This window comes from Cyprinus carpio, chromosome A18, assembly GCF_018340385.1.
Source record: "Cyprinus carpio isolate SPL01 chromosome A18, ASM1834038v1, whole genome shotgun sequence".
Classification (NCBI taxonomy): domain Eukaryota; kingdom Metazoa; phylum Chordata; class Actinopteri; order Cypriniformes; family Cyprinidae; genus Cyprinus; species Cyprinus carpio.
In genome coordinates, this window is record NC_056589.1 from 20,805,077 (window position 1) to 20,821,629 (window position 16,553).

General features: G+C 35.6%; 1 long non-coding RNA gene and 2 pseudogenes across 1 annotated transcript; all 3 read right to left on the reverse strand.

Moving 5' to 3' along the window:
- Nucleotides 1-2,739: 2,739 nt before the first annotated feature.
- LOC122148595 lies at nt 2,740-8,483 on the reverse strand (annotated as a pseudogene).
- Nucleotides 8,484-10,327: 1,844 nt separating this feature from the next.
- LOC122148674 lies at nt 10,328-11,189 on the reverse strand. Its single transcript, XR_006162548.1, has 3 exons — nt 10,817-11,189; nt 10,657-10,724; nt 10,328-10,537 (listed from the first exon to the last, which is right to left on the reverse strand). It is a non-coding gene; the product is annotated as an uncharacterized LOC122148674 (long non-coding RNA).
- Nucleotides 11,190-13,892: 2,703 nt separating this feature from the next.
- LOC109049299 lies at nt 13,893-15,469 on the reverse strand (annotated as a pseudogene).
- Between the last annotated feature and the right edge of the window lie 1,084 nt (nt 15,470-16,553).

The window sequence follows — 16,553 nt, forward strand, 5'->3', positions numbered from 1 at the left end:
ATCATAAAACTTAAATTTTTATGTAATTTTGTAGAATTCATTTTTAAATAACCTTTATAACGTACTGCTTTGCAGAGAGCTTCAGAATTAGTTTCTTCTCTGCATATAAGGCATTTACAACAACTGCCACATCCTACAAGCACAATACTAAATGTATTATTTGTGGAAATGGTTCCTAAATAAAGAGCTGGCTTGTCTTGACTGTCTAGTAAGAGCTCAACTCCAGCCACAGCTCTGACAGATGTGCCCTCTGTGGTGGTCCACAAGTGTCTAACTGACACACTCCTCACCTTTAACATCTGACCCTCAGAGAACAGCCACTGAAGAGAAAGTAAACAGTCATCACACTCCCACAAACACACAGGTGCTGTCTGAAATGACAGTTTGTGTGCTTCAACTGGAAAAAAATGTATTTGCATGTTCCTATGGCAGCATAAAATGTTACAGTCATTTCCTCCCCTTTGTGCAGTTTGAATATTGTAATGAGTGTTTCAGTACCTTGTTCAACAAATCAAAAAACATGTTCATTACTTAAAATATATATATATTATTTTGGCTAGTTGCCAGTAAGCATTTTCTCATTTTTGTGCAGTTTGCTTGATGTATTAAAATGACAGATCCTAAACTTTTATTGAAAAACTACAAAAAGACAACTAAATTAATAATATATATATAAACTATATAAATGAAACTAATTTTTTTTCTTGATATGGGGAGGTTTTATTATTTGGCTTATTTGTTTGCTTTTTTTTTCTTCACTGTTAAAGTCATGTTTAATCTGTGAATATTCTTTTCAGCAAGCCAGGCCTGCACACAATCACACAAAGTGAAAGTCATTTAAATGTTCTTGCAAATGAGCATGTACAGATGGAAATTATGACAACTGATCTCCAGGAAGTGTTATTAACTCATAGGAAATGACAATTGACTTTGAACTAGATATAAATCAAAAATTGATGACCAGGTCAATTTGTGACTCAACTGTAAAATCCACTGACTGTTTCAGGTCGAGTCTGTATAAGAAAGAACATGGCAATGTTAATTTGAAGCAAGCTGACATTGGTTTTACTATTGTGGAAAAAAAGTGGTTCACATTTTTGTCTCGTTAGAGGCACAAATTCCATGTTAAAATGTATTTTTTTAAAGTGTATTATTTTAATAAGAGTAATATTTTTTAATATTGTAATAATTTAATTGTCTCATTACATTTTATGTTTTTTTTTTTTTTTTTACTCTTTTGTTCAACCCTGTTACCCAAACAGATCAAATAGATATTTAAACAGATCAAATAAATATTTTTTTAGCGAGAGAAAGCCAAGCACCTTCTTTCAAAGACATTAAAAATGGTCACCATTTTGACTTATTTTGAAAAATAACTTCATTGTGATGCTGTAAATGAAATATAAGTGTGTGATTTCTTTACAGCCTGACCGGAAGAAACCTGAAGTTCATACTACATAAACAGAAGATGAAATATAAAACATATGTAGAGCATGGGGTTAAACCACAGCTGCGCTATTGCAGAAACCTGATGGTAATAAATAGAAACTCACAGCCAGCTGCCATATCTATAATTGATGGTCCCTTTGAATACAGCAGACACGTTTGAAATAGGGATGCCTATATTCCTTCATACTCTTTCAGCTCAAACTCACTCTTTCCAGTGGAAAGGTTATGGATTTCTAAGCGGTGGTTGATGTGGGAAATAGAGTGTCATAAGATACAAGACGTAACACAGATGTGGACCGCATAACATGTAAACAAATTCAGGAGTCCCCTAAATCTATATTTCATCATCCCAATGCCTATTGATCACTGTCCCTCTATGCTGGGATATCTGGCATGCTGAAAAGGGAATAATTTAGGTGTTAAATTTAAATTTGTCTCCATTTCATTTATTGTTTTTCATGAATTGACATTTTAGCTTGTGTGCAGTTATTTTTATGCACTTGAATATTTTTGCTACTTCCTTACTAATGACTTAATGTCATTTGCAACCTTTTTTATATTTTACAATCTTTATGTATTACATAAATATGCTATGCTTTATATGAGATCATAAAAACTGACTAAATTGTAACTATTTTTATGGAAATAAAGTCTGGGGTTTTATCAGGTTAGTTTTGTCTGGTCTCTTAGCCTCCTTTTTCTGTGAGGCCTAGTGCAAACAGTTCCTACACTGTTTTTTGTTTTGTTTTTTCTCAATTTCTTAATGTCTTTTTGAGTTTAAATTAGACTAATGGACTTCTGCTTTTGCTCAAACTTATCATTTTCATGAGAAAAGTAGCAATGTATGATTTGTAAAGTCCATAAACAGTTGTGAAACCTGAACGCTCCTGTTTCTATTCATTTTATTACCACAGAAAAAAAGTGACCAGGACAATTTTTAAAACACCTTGTTTTGTGTTCCAGAGATTAAAGAAAGACTTACATATTTGACACAATATAAGGCTGAGTGATGTCAGATTTGGCTGCAATTGCATTATGTAGGTTTTGTGACATCACAGAAATCGCACTGGTATGATTTCAGTTCAATTAAGGTATGTAAATGACATTTGAAAATCTTAAAATTTTAAAAAGTGCCTTTAAATGAACTGGCAGCTTAAAGCTCAAGATTTAAAAAACTGACAAATGAATAAGAAAAAACTTAAATGTAGTTAAAATGGGTGAGAAAAAAGTTACCCTAAGAGAATTCAACTCACATTTATATTAGACTTTTCAAATAATTTTAAAGTGAAATTGGAACAAAAGAAAGTGTTTATTTTGTTTTCACTTCCATTTCCAAGTACAAAGAGGCTTATCTTAATAATGTTAATAATAAAGCTATGTAATCCATAAAATGAAATGATGGCAATGCTACAGTGTCGATAAATATCAGACTAAAAGCATATTTAAGTCTCTCAGAACTATTACTCTGTTAATTTCTGTTCATTTCAATTGCAAGTACCAAAGTGCAGTTCCTTCATGTAAAGAATTCAAAATTCAAAGTGAGGTTCACTCGCCTTCTTTTCATCCAGAGGTCAACAACAAACTCTTCGGTGCTCATTGAATTGCAAATTCTGCTCACAATACGTGAACTCATACCAAACCTCCTTGATAAATATTAACATTTCTCAGGTGGAACACAATTAGAAAAGAACATGTAAGCATGTTATACTTGTATAAACACCATTAGCTTCAAAGTGCCACAAATGCATTCTCCCAAGCACCCTCCATCTATTCATGCACTTAGAACAAAATCAATATATTGCCTTTGTTGTCAACCATTCTAGAACCTTAATAAGATAATCCCATGAATTTAATCCTTGGATCACTCATAGTAGAGCACTTCAAGAAAATGAAGCCCTGTTGACAGGAGCCTATATATAAGAGGATCAGGCCAGGAGACCAATAGCACTGATTTCAGCCGTTGCGGTTATCTAAAGTGCTGTGTAAAAAAAGTCCAGCAAAATTTACAACTCCGTGTCCAAGAGCCCGTCTATACAGAATGTGCAACCGTTGGTCACATAGTCAAAGGACTGGAAAGTGCTACCATTTCCAGGACTTGTAGCCTTCGTTGATAATGTCCAGTCTAAATGGTCAATGACTCTGGAGTCCAATTTTGTCTGATTTTTTTCTGCATCAGTTTGCAACACCCTGTGGGGCCTCAGGTATCAGGGAAGCAAAAAAGGCTTTGAACAACACCCAGGCTGTCCATAGGATGGGTGTTCTAACTGGGGGAACAGGCACTGCCGTCATGGCGGGTTCAACAACACCGGCTCCCTCCACTTCAGCAGGGGGCGGCACCTTCAAAACAAAATGAGAATAAATAAGCACATATATGCCTACACACTCCACTTATTCAAGTAAAACTAATTCTTTTCTCATTTGCTTTCTTAAAAATAAACTATGTCTCACAGGTCCTGGATGTCTATCCTCATTTTGGTTTTGTTGGTTCTGAATGACCTCTGGTGCTGGCTGATTGTGAGGCCTGGCTTTGGGTCTCCGTCTAAAATGAAACCAGCCTGCTGTGTGTCTGAAAAGAGAGAGAAAAAAAAAAAAAACATTAGAATAGCAACAAAAAGGCATTCAGGCCCCCATGAACTCCATTTCCATTAAAATGACAACATGCCACAAAATATACTCTGCTCATTTATACATTACTAACTAACGAGAGGTGGCTCAGACTGTTTTTATGGCAGGTTGGGTCAGGTTTGTAACATGGAGGATGTCACACAATGATTGCTGGAGCGCCACGCACTGGTCTACAGAGCAGTCTAACTGCCACGTTTTGCAGAGATAAAGTTGCAGAAGTTAATTTTTACCAGTCTGAAAACCAGTTTATAACAGCTGGAGATTAAAAAAATAATCCCAGAATACCCCAACCGATCTGCAGTGATATACAAGCAGATGTTTTCTTTCTGATCAGAGAGAACCCTTTGTCCTTCTGCTCATTTCCACTTGCATAAACTACTCATTCCTTTCACATTGCTCAGGAATGCATGTGAGTTTGTACGCTGCCAAATGGCTCAGAGTGTGAAGCTACATAACTGGAGGTGTAATGGTTTTACAGACTCCATCAAGAACCCATTTTACAGATCCCACATTTGCACAACACAATCCACGACACAAAACATACAGCGAAACCAAATAGTCTGATTTCTGAATTAATTACTTCTAAGAGATGCTAATTTTTGTGAGTCAAAAACATACAGCAGAACCAGTGTAGTGCATTTCTTAAACAAATGACTCTTATTGACTGGCTATTTTTTGTGAATTACAAACCTACCAAATCCCCCAAAAATGACTCACAATCCATAACCACAAGTTTGTTTACAAAAAACATTTGGTGTTTAGTTTAAACTTACAGATACATAATAACCAGGCTGCTCATGACCAGGATGAAGCGGCTCACGCTGGAATAGAAGTACACAATGCTCAGGAAGACAGCCAATCGGGATGCGGTGTACACCCAATCTAGCCAATCGCGGTTCATGTCCTCCTCGTCTTCCATCACAGGACCACCCTGTGCATTCATTCGCAGATTCTGATTGGCTCCTTCTGGGTTGATGAATGCAGGAGCTGGGGCATTCTGATTAACTGGCAGGTCGTTGATGGGGCCTTGATTGGGTAGAGCTGCAGGTACAGCAGCTTGATGAGGACCAACAGGGAGTGAGGAAGCAGGGGCGGCCATTGGAGTGGAGGTGGCAGCTGCCATGGCAGCGTGACTGAAAGACACATCACAGCATTAAACACAGTCAGACAGTTCATTCGCAGAATGAACACCAGTGTAATACTCTAGTAGACCTGTACAATTAATCATAAACCAAATCATGATATTGGTTTTTAATTTAAATAGCTAAGTTAAAAAACTGGAAGCTAAAAATATTAGTATTTTTAATTTTACAGTTAATATATACAATCAAGTTATTTTATTATATAATTTTTCTTAAATACTCTTTATTTTACAGGGAAATATTAGAATAGTAATATATTTCTTTTTCTGTTTATTTTTTGTTTAGTAATAATAATACAGTTAAAACTTGTGAAGCCCTACAATCAAGCATTTTAAAATCACAATTTTAATCAGAAAAATCATTCAATTTTCCCCCAAATTCTGCAGCCCTATACTGTAGTATGTCCACGTAGGGTGTACTTACTATTGCATGTAGTACTGGCGGGCATACATCTGCTGCAACCACAGGAGCTGTTGTGGACTGTAAAGGGAGTATGTGGGAAAAGCTGGGTGGGCCATGGCTGCTGTTAAAGGCCTGCAAACGAAGGTAAACGTTGATTAACTAGTACAAAACACTACACACAATTTACACATTAACATGCATACACTTTCTATACTCATTGCGCTGAATTTGAATTTGAAGGGAAAAGACAGGAACTCACATAGACGTATTAACACTAGATCCAGGCCAGGCGGCATGAGCTCGCTGTCTAAGGCCGTCCGTGGAGGGTACAGATGCCACGGATGGTCCTGAAGACTCTGAGCTTTGGCTAGCAGTTAGGGAGGGCTGGGAACTCTGCTGCTGTGTTGTTGTCACCTACACCCAAGATTTGAGAAGGAAGCATATTTGATTTTTGAGTAAGAAGACCAGAACAGGTGCAAGAGACTATGAAAACTTCATTTGAAAACTGCTGCAGTGTTTGGTTTATGCAAACACGGATGCAGAAAGGAACAGGAAGTAAGCAGCTGCGTGGTGATATCTCCACCAAACTGAAACGAACACAAACTTCCCTTGAGAGACATTAGGCCTACAGATCTCAATTTCACTGAACATACAGTAAGCTGATCAAACATCCTGCCTTGAAGCTAAATTCAGGACATTACAACTAATAAGCAGAATGTCTGTTTTACATGTACCACTTAATAAGTCTTGCCACTTGGTAAAAGCCTAAAATAAATAGTAGATGGGAATAACACACCTTGGGTCTCGCTCCAAGTTGGGGCAGCAGGCTGGGGTTTCACAGCACACACCAGGTGAAGAGTGGGCTTAGTCTCTGAAGGAGCCTGTTAAAAAATAAAAAAAAACGTTGAGTTTTTTTAGTACTTTTGGCAGAAGCATGTGGTAATGTGCTTTTTGATGTGGCAACGACATACATCAAGGGAAACATTATTTTGTGAAAGAGAAAGCTTTGACAGATTGGTAAACCACGTGACTGTCATTTTGTTTTGATCTCTGTGCAAACCTGCATCACACTTTTATGGCATATAAGTCTATCAGGTGACAGGCTTTGAACATGTAACAATAAATGTCCTATTTTCAAATAAACATCTCACATGCGAGGCAGCTGAGTGTCTCTAAACAGCTTTGAAATCGAACAGACTACAGCAGGTCATGGTAAGAGGATCAGGCTGAGGATACAGAACAGGAGGTGTTTGTGGATCCACCCATTTTACTTTTTTTTTTTTTTTTGCTTTGACAAACAATGAAAAAAAAAACAGCAGTGTTCTGCCAACACCCCTGCCTTTCAGTACAACTGAATACATACACTGAATCTTTTTTTCTAACCCTGAATTATGTTCCAGGGTCACAAAAAAATATGGTCATGCTTTATTGCTACTCTAAATGTAGCCAAAAGTGATAATCAATCCCCAAAAAAAGGGTTAATTGTTTCTGGTAGTTATTTCTGGATGCTGCTACTGGTTATAAAGACTATTGTAATTTAATTCATTTATTTTTTTTTAATAACCTAAAATCCATATGTATAATTAATGAGTTAGTTAAAATATAATTTTTCAAATAAAATTAGAAACAATACATACAATAAATTATATACAAGACGTATATAATTATATATATTATATATATATATATATTATATATATATATATATATATATATATATATATATATATATATATATATATATATATATAAAATATTTCTATTTTAAATCACTTAAAAATTATATTTCTAATAAAATAAAAAAATTATACGTTTCAAGATCATTACAGATCCAGTTTGTTTTTGCAAAATCAAATTTATATACACACGCAAACATATATATATATAAATACACACACACACACACATACACATATTTTATATGTGTGTGTGTGTATGGATGTTTATGCATATTTTATATGTGTGTGTGTGTATGGATGTTTAATATATTATATATATGTATGTATAAGTAAACTAATAGCTGGAATTTGAATGGTTTTTAATGTCATTGTTGCAAGCAGGTAAAGATAAAATTCTGTAGCAAACAAACAAGTGTAAGATAATTAAAAACTTTGTATACAGGTCTGTTGTTGGAGTCATTTGTCAAACCCTGAAATAAACAGAAAGCATCCCCACAGATGTTAAAAAGACCCTCACCTTTGAGAAAACATCTCTCAGAAGTAGGTTGTCCTGAAGCAGCTTGCCTGAGTAAATGAGTCTTTGGTCTTTCTCAGGCTGTGTGAAAACGAGTACAAATGTCAAACATGGCCTAGAAACTCCATTTACACCATGGTATTTATCTTATGTTTGGGAGAAGTAAAAACATTTTTTAGAGGAAATGCATTCAGTGTATCTCTTCACAATCAAAGTTTGCACACGTACCTACTCAATTTGTGTCCACGCAAACAGTTACACAGCATAGGATAATGTTCTAAATTATTAATTACCTAACAATATGAAAGCAGTCTAGAGACTTATGGAGTGCAAATTCATCTTGTTTATAGAGGGCAAATGAATGTTATTTCCAGTAGCGTTCAGCCATACTGGCTTTGTGTTGTCTGTTGAGGAATGCTAACAGTTCTCTAAGTGTAACACGATATCTATAGGAGAAGAAACCAATCCAGACCTACCTGGGTTGGTGGGATAAACCTTGGAAAGGTGACATTTGAGGTCTTTCACTGTCCAGTCCACGCGCACTCCCTCGATCAACTGATCGCCGTGAAACTGATTAGGCGTCTTAATGACCAGCGAGATCGTCGCCTTATCCGACACCTCAGAATTTTCCATTTCCTTTTTTATTCAAACCAGCTAGAACTATATTAAGAAAACGCATACAATTTCGAAGACTTCGCGACTCGATCAGTCAATAGGACAAAAGACGACAGTGAAAAAGTAGAGGAGAGGTTCCTGATTCAAGAAGTTTCGGGGCCTTGGGCATAAGCCATGAAGTATTTGCGTGTGTTGTTTCCAAACACACTGTGGCCGCCTGTGATTGGCTGAAACGAGCTCGCGTTCAGACGTGAAACCAGTCCTGAAGGCACACGCACTGCGCATGCGCACTGAGAAAAGGCCGTCGGATTTTTTTTACGTTGTATGCTGAAAAAAGTTGTGATTGCATCAGATGGCTCATGTCCTATGCTCTTAATACGTACAGTTTTACTGAAATATGAGTGTATGTTTGATGGTTTTAATGTGTGCTGTAAGCAGTGGTATAGTGGTGCGATAATCTTAATTTATGCCCCCAATTTGTTTTAAGTAGCTCAGGAAAGGATGAACGCCCTGTGTTCTAAACATCGACATGTTAAGCATGTAGTGTTGCATATTTCGTTCTCCCCAAAACGGGCCAGTAGTATTTGCACACTATCACTTAACATCTGCTGCTTGACTTCACGGAGTAGGATCATAAAGAAATTAATATTAGCCAAGGTGTAGATTTTGCAATAAATAATTCAAATAAAATAAATAAGTAGACTGCAGCAATTAACATTTTGTCAGAGCCTATAGTAAATTACATGCTATTTTGTTTAGTTGTCTGTTCAGAAGTGTGAGAGAATCATGATCTCTGGTTGAAAAAAAAAAAAAAAAAAAAAAAAAAAAAAAAATTGTGATTCTCAATTTATCCAGACTGTTTCTCCCATGAGTGGCAAACAGTGATGGGCAAATTTAATAATACACAGTGACGTTGCCAACATTTCAGATGTGAAGGGGACAGAAATGTCAAATTTAATAATACTTTATTTTTTCGTCTAATTTTCACAGGTTTTATTATTATTATTATTATTATCATTATCATACATCTTAATTTTTATTTGATTTTTTTTTTATTTCTGTGCTGGACAATAACCAATAATTCGTAGGCCTATATTCTATAATATCTTTCCTATATTTTCCTGATTGAAAGGTTATGATTTGTTCATATACTACAAACACTTGGTACGTCAGTATTACTCCTACGAGTCCGTTTTGGACTTTCTTCCTCTGGCTTCCAATATAAATTAAACATAGGCTGCATTGAGTGTGTTTACGTCTTGGTCCTGAGTGTTTTAAGGGAATATTTGCATTTGTTCACATGCGATTAAGCTACTCATGTGCTGGACTGTCATGATTTTGCTAATGCAGGACACTACTGACTGATGCGCATCAGAGGGGATATAGAAGTGTGTAGGCTATACACCCGTATACCCTGGACCACACCACTGCAGATTGTAAGGCACATTCCACAAATTCAATACTCTTTGTTGTCCCAAAGCACTTTAGAGGCTCAAATCCCATGTCTTTTTTTATTCGAGACCTATTAAATAAACTGTTTTTAAACATAAATTAATTACCATTTAAAGTAGCTAGTTGAAACACATAAAACGTCTGCTTTAAAAAAAGAAGTATATACATGCATATTGTTTAATCACTGATTTAAGATAATCAGAATAAACAAGGATTCTTGTAAATTAAGTAGAAACTTAATTTGTGGTTTTAAGATGAAGTTGTTTAAATACAGTCATTATTAAAGTAATTATTACTTCAGGAGAAAGTACATAAGATCTAAATTAGTAAAAACTCATATTTTTGAGTATATACTGAAAAAAAAAGGTAAAAAAAAAAATTAAGACAAACACCTTATTTACATTAAAACAAGTATGAAACACAATTTGAAAGTATGTAAATTTGTCATGATTTTTAACGTCATTAATAAGTTGAGTTTCTTTTCATCTGATGTACGTGTGTGAACAGTTTTGTCAGGAAAATGTGGTGTACATCGTCAGCACATTCTCCTGATTGCCTCGGACAAGAAGAACTGGAGGTCGAAGGTCACGTGACACAATCTCTAGCCAAGCCATGTAAAGGACAATAGGACACACCCCTCTTCCCCCATGGGCATCATTCTGCCAAACAAAAAAAAAAAATTAGAGAAAAACTTATAGTTATACCGGTTGATCACTGTTTTGGTTTTATGAAATCTAAATGACAGCATGGCGCCACATACTGTATGAATAACACTTACACAATAATCAGTGCAGCATCTCTTGAGTAATCTTGAATGACTTCATTTAAGCGTATTTGTCAGAGGGACTGCACAAACACAGGACAAAAATGTTTAAAAAGATGATGCATGGCTTATAAAGAAAGTAGGCTACGTATCCGAACACCATCATTTGAAATACCTTGAGCGTTTCAATTTCCTCATTAGACACATCCAGGAGAATTCCTGTGTTCTCTCATCGGCTTCTTGACCATCCTTTTGGACTGAACTTACTCTATACAGAGCTATGATATCTTCAAATCTTTTAATGCTGTTTCAGTAATTTGGGTGTAGAAATACAACATTTGTTTTCATAAGAATATACTTTTCATTAGTTCAAAAGGTCCAACAAAATTTAAGTTTTTAGGTATATATTAATAAGTTATATATATATATAATTAATACATTGCATGTACTGTGATTAAATATTAGTATAGAATTTGTCAATATATCATTAAAATAAAACATACATATACACACTGCTGTTAAAAAGTTATAAATAAATGATGCATTAATTTTGCATTACATATATCAAAAGTGAGAGTAAAGATAAAATAAATAAATAAAATTAAAATAAATGCTGCTGTTTTGAACTTTCAGTTTATCAGAGAATCCTACAACAATGCATCATAGTTTCAACAAATATATTAAGCAGCACAACTGTTTTCAATATCGATAATAATAAGAAATGTTTCTCGAGCACCAATTCAGCATATTAGAATTATTTCTAAAGGATCATGTGACACTGAAGACTGGAGTAATGACTGAAAATTCAGCTTCATCATCACAGGAATAAATTATATATTTTTTATATTTATAAAGAATTAAAATAAGTTGTTATACTATTGCACAATATCACTGTTTTTACTTTATTTTTGATTCAAAATGCAGCCTTGGTGAGCATAAGAGACTTCTTTCAAAAATATTAAAAAAAATCTTACAAACCCAAACATTTGAACTCTTGGTACCATATATGTATATGTAATATCTTTAACACGGTCGTGGTATTATAAAGTGTTGTGTTACCACTAGAAGTATCACAGTAAAGGTTATACATACTCTTGTTTCTGTTCATCAACCTGTTGAGCTTCACCTCCAACAAACACTCTACCTTTGCATCTGCCCCAGCATTTCTTACGGGTCAGGAGGTATGGCACTAATAGTGTCAGACCTGATGACACAATGAATTGTTGTTTTTCCCCTACAAAATCTTTAAAAACTAACACATTATCTGTATATAAATTTAACACACCCCCATCATCAGAGAGCCAATACACATCAATGTTCTTCTTTTCCTGTCTAGTCTGAAATGCAGTGGAGGGCTGGTACATGGCCATTAGTGTCTCAGGGTCCACTGCAATACAGGACATACAAATGTTTTGGCAAAAAGATCAATAACCATTAATAGATTGAGTATTTTAAGAGTTTGGAAACACACTTGATGTATCAAGTGTGGGTGGTGTAGTAGTTGAGCTCCTTGTTTCAAATGCTTGTTCAGTAAATGTCTCAAACTCTAAATTCACTACAGTGAAATTAATTTTCAGAAATTAATTGCACATAAACAGTAGAAAATTGTTAGAAAAGTAGTTCTGAAATTATCCATATCATGTGCTTGCATTGTTTGACTTATTTTAAGACCCTCCTTCAACCGAAGAACACATAGACCATATTGCATAATGCTTCGCTAAAAACATATGGAATGGTCACACACGTTTTCTTATCAGAATTCAACAGTGAGGTAACTGTATGATATACATACAGCAAAATTCCAACATAGTTTTAAATGTGGCTTGGTTGAAATTTACCCCAGTTCTTCTTAAATCCCATCACTAGGACATTAGGCTTTCATCCGACCCAAACCCGTACTCTGGAATAGAAGCATCACAAACAAACATTACCAGACTCATTTTGGTGGGACACCTTCACCAGAAGCTGAATATTGAAATAAACGATGTTTGTTTTAGGTTTGAATATGAAGCGTAGTGTATTATGGGACATGGGTGACCTGCAGTAACATCTGTACGCCGGCGTGAAGGTCATCATCCACTGCAGTGTGATAGAAGGACTTCATGCGGTGCTTGTTTAACCACAGTGCCAGGTGAGGGTTCGCCCTCTCGATAACACACAGTCAGAATGTGTGTTCGGGAGAACAGATTAAAAGTTGTTCACAGATGGAAAGGACTGAGAAATAGTTTGGATATAGTGATTAGAATAATACTTTAAAAGCAGATGTCATGAAGATTGAGTGAGAGATAAACAGATTTGGAAGGGTCCTTGGCATGTCCAAGAAACAATCAAAATAAAAAATATTTCCAAATGTGTTCCGGCAATTATTTTGACAATAAATATTTCTGCAGGGTTTCCACAAAAAAAAAAAAAAAAAATCATTATATATATATATATATATATATATATACATATATATATATATATATATATATATATATTATTTTTTTTATTTATTTTATATATATATATATATATATATAAAAACATATTTTCTATAGTTTTTTTATATATAGGTATTTCTACCCAATGAAATATTATACAAATTTTTAAAGTTATTTACTTGTTTGTCAAACTTTTAAATCTGACTTTTATATTAAATATATTTAATTTAGGTTTTCTATGACTGTTAGAATCCACAATCACAAATCTATTTTTTTGGAAAAGGACATTTGAAAAATGGTGAAAGAAATATTTGTTCCTTACGTTAATTAAATACTTCAAACCACCATTTTGTGTGTAGGCCATCATCTCTTTTCATAACCCTGTTTAATGTTTCTATTCGTAGACTCACTGTTATGACTTCTGCACATATCATCAGGCTCTCTGTTTTTTGTGATGGTGGTGATGATGTAATCCAGGGGGGGAGGAGTAGTGGGGGGAGGACCGAGGAGGAAAAAATGTTGTTTGTTGAGAAGAAGAGATGGTGGAAGTAGTAGGAAGGAGGAAGTGATGAAAATGAACAAGCGAGAATAGAGAAAAAGAAAAGAAGATAAACACAAATGGAACATTTCAAGGGAGCTAAATGGGAAAAAAATCCAGTATATGATTGGTGGTAATTTTTAATATGGTCTTCCACTTGGTTAAAGTGACGAAAGTGACGTGACATACAGCCAAGTATGGTGACCCATACTCAGAATTTGTGCTCTGCATTTAACCCATCCAAAGTGCACACACACAGTAGTGTACACACACCTGAAACAGTGGGCAGGCATTTATGCTGCGGCACCTGGGGAGCAGTTGGGTGTTCGTTGCCTTGCTCAAGGGCACCTCAGTCGTGGTATTGCTGGCCCGAGACTCGAACCCACAGCCTTAGGGTTAGGAGTCAAACTCTCTGACCAATAGGCCACGACTTAAGACCTACACACTGAGACAGTGCCATGTTATATGAGCTGGTTTGCACTGATGAACCCCAGTTGACATCTGAAATGTACAAAACACAAACAATATTTATGCACTAAGCGCCTGATTAAAGCTTGTCAATATTATTTGGGTTAAGCTGAAATGCTCAGTGAAATAATATGAGCTTTGTGAGACAAATTATTTCTGACAAAGACAAGCTATAAAGCGGGTAGGTGTCTTACAGGGTTTTTTTATACAGCACATATCCCAGCAGGAAGATGATTATGCCGTTGGCTATTAGAGCAGCCCACCAGGTTAGGAGAAACATGATGATTACAGACACTACTGCTTCGAGCAAAGATAGGCAGTTGCTATAAAATCGAAAAGTTGGACGCCAGCCTGCTCACACACAAGGAAAATGAGAAAAGCTTCAGTGAGCATCAATATGAATATGGCTATTTTGAAACCTGTGAATTTACAGTAGCATGTACATTTAAAGAGAATAACAGGGAAATAACAATGGGCCTCATTTGCAAATTTCATACAATTTGACAATTTTAACAAGACATGTATAAAAGACCCACATTCAGTAAATGTATAAGAAATAATAAAATAACAATCAACAGACATAATCATTGACTTGTTATGCATTTCTAAAACTCACCAATAGTAGCTATTGAGATAAAGAGATATGAAATAGTGGTCCAAAAAATGGTCACCATTGTACCATGGGGTATAGCAATACTTGGATCCTATGGGAGGTTGTGTATGTGAAAACAATAGACAGAAAAACAAGCTTTTAGAGGCTTGAGTTTCCACAAATAAAAATCTTTTTATTGGAAGAAACATCACTAAGCCCGGGAGCTCAACTTGCCTTCAGATCTCCAGAGATATTAGCCCCCGCAAGGATGCCTGTAGCTGAGGGGAAGAAGATGGAAACCATGCCAAAGAAACTGCCCTCCGGTCCATGCCAGCCGGGCACAAAGTTTGTTGCAAAAATATAGTCTACTGGGCACAAATTGAAACACTTTATGAGGAACATATGGTAGTGTAATCTGACTAGCAATGAGAAAATGAGGATGAAGTGTTATTATTAGCACATTTGTGGAACATATTGACTGCACTGCTCTCTGACCTCGGTAGCTGAAAAATCCTTTGGCTTGTTTCTCTGGAGTGGCTGGTATGATGGTTCCCACAATGTAACTGGCCAAGGAGATCATGATGACCAGAAGAACAAGACCTGGGTCTGGAAGAAGAACAAAACCAGTGCAAACTATTAGGAGCTGAACCAGACAAAATTGTTTAAAATCGATCTGTTTGAGAAACGTACTTTGGACTCCCATTCCATTAAAGCCACTGAGATGGCCGTTTTAGAATCGATTTTGCTACTGATCTTTAAGTGTTTGAATGGTCTAGCACCTGGGTATTTGGCTGATTTACTCTCCATTTACAATCCAGCTAGGTCTCTGAGGTCATCCAATCAGAGACAAGTAAATGTTCAGAGGACTAGGTTGAAACTAAGAGGTGATAGTGCTTTTTCCATTGCTGCACCGAAACTTTGGAACAGTTTACCTGAGTTCATTAGAACTGCTACTACGGTACATGATTTCAAGAGAAAGATCAAAACATATTTATTTTCTTTAGCATTTAGTTAATTATTTTGTGATTTTAAATGTGTATAATCTGTATGTTGTAATTATTTTTATTGAAGGCTTTGATATGTTGTTTAGCACCTTGGTCAACAGTTGTTGTTTGTAATGGTGCTATATAAATAAAGTTGACATTGACATTACCTCCTTTAACCTTTCCATTAGTGGCAACGGCCGATGTGAACAAGCCAGTGATGCCCGTTATAGAGGAGGAGACAAAGATTATAATCCATGTCAGACCTTTAAAGTGAAGAGGAACATTTATTTTAATAGGAATGCTTGCAAAAGCACTGACACACCAGTATACATTACAGTGATTTGTAATTTAATAGTTTTATAAAATCAAATGGGAATTTAGCAGTAAACACACACACACACACAAACACACACACACAAAATAATAAATAAATAAATGATTTGGATTTTCACAGGCAGGGTCACATATTTGTACCCATTTGCAAAAAAAGACATTTTTAAACACTTCAAAAATTAGATGATATGATATGTGTAATATGAAATATATATAGGCATTTCACTAGCTAGGACCATGCCACAAACAAGCTATGAAACTGTTAGTTGAACAGAGAGTTGGGGAAGAGTAAAAAGAGGATGAAGGGGTAGAGGGAATGGGATGATGGTCAGGTTGATCAGGACATCTAGAATTGATGGCTCAGGGTGGGGGTACCGTCTCTATCATATATTTAGGCCAGACAATTAGGACCCCCCCCGATTCAACCTGAAATAAAGAGAATGTGGGATAAGGTTGGCTGAATGGATGAGAAAGGGAGGGAAGGGTGGGTTCGAGAAAGAAACAAACAGTATGGTATGAGGTGACCCAATATATGGAGTTTTCGGGAAGTCAGGTGATCGTTTGGGCTGTGG